We start from the raw sequence: 6,242 nt of genomic DNA, 5'->3' as shown, positions 1-6,242 counted from the left end.
AAAAGAAGAATTAGTTTATTCAGTAAACAATTAAATGAATATGCATAATGCTTATTTTAAATTTGGTGTACCCCCTGAGCTGTCTTTAAGTACTGCCGGGGTAGGGCTGCCCTACTCCATGTACACCCCAGTTGTGTATACCACTACTTTAATAAAACTAATGAAAGTACTTCAGACTGGTTTCACTCAGAAGAGTAAATGAATGACACAGTCAACTGAAACACAAAAGAAAGGTTTCAGTTGACGGAGCTAATCTGATACATTGTTCACCAAACAGAAAAACTGCAGACTGGTTTCACTTGAAAAATGAATACTTCAGTCAGTGTGCAAAATTACAATGATCTGCTTCAGCTATTTTCATTCAATTGCTCCCACAGACTAATTTCACTATAATAATAATAATAATAATCCAATCAGTATGTTAAGCAACAACAAAATGAGTTGTCTGTTTTCATTTGGTTGTTCCCATCAATAAGTTTAGATGAAAAGGGGATGACTTCCCTGCAATGGATAATCACCGGAGCACCCCCCCCCCCCCCCCCCCCCCCCCACTCTCTCTCTCTCTCTCTCTCTCTCTCTCTCTCTCCTATTCTATTTGTGATGCTTTCTCTTCACTCTGGGTTATTTCCCTAATTGTTGTATTTATTACTGCATTAATTTAACAGAAATTAGACACACGAATACAGGTACAACACAGGTAACCGCAAAGGAATCTTTGGTGACAGAATAATTTCTTCAGTTGACCAACAAAAGAAGGAAGCTCAGCAATGAAAATTACTTAGCATAGAAATCAATAGGCCATACAGGGTGACAATTATTGAACTATATGAAAAATAAGGTAAATTAATTACAAACTATGGTGTGCACGCACTTTATTCAACGTGTAAACGTCACTACAAATATTCGGATTTAGGTTATGAGATGTTCGATATGCATACCAGCAAAATTCTGCATGACTTGCTGAAGTGTCGGAACATTGATGCTGTTGATGATCTCCTGAATGTCTCTTTCCAGCTCAGCAATGGTTTTGGGGTTACTGCCGTACACCTTGCCATTAATATAGCCCCACAAAGAGGAGTCACATGTGTTCAGATTTGGAGAATATGGTGACCAATCGAAGCCCATGCCAGTGGCCTCTGGATACCCCAGAGCCAGAATGCAGTCCCTAAAGTGCTCTATCAGGACATCACTCACTTGCTTTGATGGGATAAAACTCCGCCGTGCACGAACCACATCTTGTCAAAATCAGAATCACTTTGGATAATGGGGATGAAATCATCTTCCAAAATCTTCACATATTGTTCAGTAATCACTGTGCCATCAAGAAATATTGCACTGATTATTCCATGACTGGACACTGCATACCATACAGTCACCCGTTGTTGGTGAAGAGACTTCTCAATTGTGAAATGCGGATTGTCAGTCCCTCAAATGCGCCAATTTTGCTTAATAATGAACATTTTCATGTGCAAATGGCCGACAACAAGGCACATGCGCATGTGCATACCAGTTCCCATCATGCATCGTGGCTAACCATTCAGTTTGAATGCCCTAATGCAAATGGTTCAGAAGTTATGACAATTTTATTTCATGTAGTTCGATAATTGTCACCCAGTACAAGGAAGCTAAAACAAAATGACTACAGGAAAAATGTGAATGAAAACAATGGAAAGGGTTGTCAGGAGGCCAGATTCAACATAGAGAAAAGTCAAAAGGAATTTTGATGGAATTAAAAGCCAGGATATCTAGACCAAGATTGTAACAGGAATTCCACTATTAAACATAGAGGAAAGGGCAGATAGTTGGAAAAAGTACATTGTGGTCCTCAACGTGGGGACAGAAACTGTCTGCCGACATGATACGAAGAAGAAATGGGTACTGATTTGGAGAACATAGGTGATCCAGTACTAGAGCTGGAGCCTGAAAAGGCTTTAGAGACTTACTGTCAAACAAGGCAGAAGACACCGATCACATTCCTTCAGAATTTTTAAATCTTTGGGAAAAGTGACAACTAAACAATTTTTCAAGTTAGTACACCTCCAATCTCATAGATTTTATACACCACTGGACTTTTGAAGAATAACATTCATATATCTCGTGAGATTGCAAATGATCATAAATGTCAGAACAGTTGCATAAACAGTTAACAGCTAGTTGGCAAAAATAAAAAAAAAAATTAAAAAAAGCTAAAATACACTGTATCAATCCTTGAACTGTTTTTCCCACCCACTCATAGCATAATACCTGTCAAACCACTCGCTCCTGTTAGTTGCGATGGTGTCAATAGTCTCATGCATACTTTTCTCCTAGTATTTAATTGTGTACACAAACAAACCTTTTGTTGAATGTTGTGTTTCAGGTTTGTCATTGTCAGTGCAGCACAGTGTTATGTTTCATTTTCTTTGTAAACTACTGTTGTTTGTATGCCTAAAAATGAATGCTGTAACAAGGAAAGGAAATTTGTAACTTTGAATGTTAAGTTAGAAGCTCTGGAGCAACTTGAGAAAAAGGGGGTGAGAACACCTTGTTCTTGTATATGTTGTTGGCGAAGTAACTGTTGGTGACTGATGAAGAAACCAACTGAAATTGAACAGAAATGCTGTGAAGTATCTCTTAACTGAAAAACTACAAAGAAAAACAAGTGAGGCATTTTTCATGGATTTGTTCTCTACAGCACCATTTTATTTCATTTTCCCACACAAATTTTGATTGTTAGAGTTTTCAGTAGTTCCAGGTGGTCCCAGTCCCTTTCACCTTGAATTATCGAGATACTACTGTAGAAGGACGACAAGAAAAATTAAGACACGTTCACATGTTTTCTCAATCGAGAGAAAGTGTTCAATGGCTTAAAGTGGTGAAAGATGTTGAAATGCTCTGAAAAATAAGCATAAGCTATAGGGAAAGACGGGTGGTACACAGTAAGTACAAGAACCATGAGGGGGCAAGACAAAGAGAGATTAAAAAGGGCATAACGGAGGAAAAGTCCATTGCCACTGCTGTTCATGTACTTTATATCAATAATGGAAAAGTAGGGTTCAGGATGAAAGGATATTGTTGAGCAGTGGTTCCCAATCTGGGGGTAATTACAACATAAGGGGTTTTTGAGGGGGTAAAAACTAAACAATTTGATTCTGTTTCAGTCGTGAAACTAAATTATTTTCAAAAGATCATTACCATTATCATAATTTTGTAAGACTCTCATATAGATCATACAAGTTATCAATAATTACTTTTCCCAATTAATGGCATTAATGTGGTGGAGGTTACAGATTCCTCATATAGTTCACCCACTACAACACGTTGCACTTTGTCCTGTACATCGCTAGTGATAAAAGTGAGACTTATACATAAAAAATGCTAAATATCTCAAAAAGTGTCTTCTCCAAGTTGTAGATAGTACCTGCAGTAGTCCAGAAACTGCTTCGTTACTCGCTTCAATAAACAAACAAATTAATTGAGAGCATGAAACTGCAGTAACTACATAAGGGCTGCTATAGTTCTGTATACCGTTGTGTAATTATTGTTATTACTCTTACTATTTGTGGCTGTGGTCAGACACAAAGCATTGACAGCCTGAAGTCTCCCAATTTCAGTCAGTTGAGAAGTAAGGAGTGTAACAATCAACGAATTTGTGAACAATTAAATATAGTGCACTTAACTTGGTCGATTTTAAATGGGGTTGCAGTGTGCAGATCAAGCAAGTGCTGCAATGGTGAGGAGTAATGCGGGGGAAGTTTGATTTGTAATAAGTATCTATGTTCACTGTGGATGGTTAGCTTTCTTGTGTGAGGACGAGTTGTGGGTGGCACTTGTGATGCACCTCGAACAAAATATCATTTATCTTTCATCATTTTAAAAATAAAAGTGTACCAAGAAAAGTCTTTCATTCTAGAGTTTAGTTAGATGCTAAAGTTGGTGATAATGTGGTAGAGGGAGGGAGTAGGGCGGGGGTACTGGTTAATGTCATATTGCATTCTGGGGTAATCGTCTAAGAGAGGTTGGGAACCAATATTGTAGGGTATGCTGGGCTGTGCCCCTGCATAGTCAGCCACTCTTGTTTCTGGCACAACATATACTTCCTGTGTGTTGCTGGCCTTGGCCCGTAGCTACTGCTGCTCCTCCTTCGGAGACTGTTTACGCATCTCGCTAATACATCACATGTTTGGATTCATTGCTGATCACACACATTCTGTTTACAGGCTTAAAGACTTACAGGTGCCACCAGGAACCACTATCATGTCTCAGCAAACACAGCAACTATGGCAGCACTGCTGTCAGGTTGAGGTAGGGGTGTGTGTGTGTGTGTGTGTGTGTGACTAGCTTGTGTCCATAGATCACACAGTCATCAAGAGCCCACAGATACTCCTCCACTTACAGCGTATTTAAGATGTCGTGTAAGCTCTGGCAGGCATTGCAGTCGCAGCTCCGCTCTCCAGGAGACACTGGCCGCCTGTAACATCCTATCTGTTGGAGCTTCAACCAAGTCTCCAAGTCTGCACCTATCACTTTGCTCCACTATGCCACCAAGCAGCTACCAGCGACCTCCCTGGGGATTCGGTACCACTGTGTAGTTGTGCTATGGTGATTATTGGAACACTGTTTTCCTTGACTTTGATTTATACTTACTTCTGATCAAGGATGATCATTTCTGCCTTACGTGGAATGTAACATTTATGCGGTGAATGCTGATAAATGTATACTATCTATCTGTGCAATCATCTTTCTGTGTCATACTGTTCACAGTTACCATGCTGGGCTGGTACGCTATTTGTACTTCACTCTTGATTGTGCTAAGCTGGGCTAGAACGTTGCTACTGACTTAGTATTGCCTCCAGCTGTCGCTCCATTCTGCGATGTCATGTGTTTGGGCCAGTAAACAAGTTAACTGTCTCATATTCATTTGTATTGTGTGCTATAATAGCTGTCAATGGTAAGATTCGCAGATGACATTGCTATCTTCAGTGCAAGCAATAAAGAATTGCAGGGTCCGTTGAATGGAATGAATGTTTGAATGAGCACAAAATATGGACTAAGAGTAAACCAAAGGAAGACAAACACAATCAGGAGTAGTAGAGGTGAGATTATCAATAAACTTGACACCAAAACTAGTGATCATGTGGTAGAAGTGATGGAATTCTGGTGCTTTGGAACCAACATAATTCACAATAGGTGAAGTAAGCAGACAACCAGAAGCAAAGAGGGCATTCCTCAATACAAGAAGTCTATTAGAATCAAACACAGGCCTCAGCTTAAGGAAGAAATTTATGAGAATGTGAGAGGTCCATGCCTTCTTTTGCACGTCACCTCTCATTTCCATCAATTTTATTAATGTTTCATATCATTTCAAGGTGGGAACAGGCCGAATAAGGTTAATCTTCTGAGAGTATTTGTAGTGAGAGCTCAAATTACTTTTCACCTGATGGCTATGCATGTTGGGAACTGTATGTGGACTTTCTTTTAGTTTTCTCGGTTACTTCTCTGGGTGGTTTGTTGTGAGACAAGCACTGGAGGACGCGACACACTGCGTTTTTGTGTGTGTGTGTGTGTGTGTGTGTGTGTGTGTGTGTGTGTGTGTGTGTGTGTGTGTGTGTGTGTGTGTGGGGGGGGGGGGGGGGGGGGTGTCTGCTCTTCCGAGAATACGGAAAGGGTCATACATAAATGGACTCGAGCGGCTGGTGGGGCAACTGACTTTGGTCGAGTTTTGCCTATTGAAAGAAGGGTAAAACGACCTGCGAGCCGTCTGAGTGTTACCGCAGTTTACCGTCCCGTTGCATCTGGAACGAAGACTGCTGACGCCGACTGACTGTACTGTCTTCATGATTCTGAGAATACTTATGGACCGTGCCCTTCTAGGTGCGACTGTCTGGCGCCGGATGGCCAGTGGTGTTGGCATGCTGTTTTCCTAGCCAGTCAAATGGCAAGTTCAGTGCCCCCAGCTAAATAGCAGAGGCATGAATGGTCAACTTAAACTGAGGCCAGTTGATGTCATAAAGCACTGCACCAAATTGGAGGGAATGATCGCTATTGCCGCGGATGATGATCCGAGATAGTGTGGGGGAATTTTGGAATCAGCACTGAATGCGGATTTGTGACTTTTCGAGGGTAGTGGGAAGTTGAGTAACGTTGGCTCTGCTCTTGCGTTGCATTGGCTTTTGGGGTCTGATCTTCGTTGGAATCGGACAGTCTTGCGACTTAGTTACGCTTTTTCAGAGTCGTTGAGGAGCATGACTTCGATCATAATC

This window comes from Schistocerca piceifrons, chromosome 2 (genome assembly GCF_021461385.2).
Source record: "Schistocerca piceifrons isolate TAMUIC-IGC-003096 chromosome 2, iqSchPice1.1, whole genome shotgun sequence".
Taxonomy (NCBI): Eukaryota; Metazoa; Arthropoda; class Insecta; order Orthoptera; family Acrididae; genus Schistocerca; species Schistocerca piceifrons.
The sequence above is the reverse complement of the archived record's forward strand: the minus strand, read 5'-3'. Positions refer to the sequence as shown.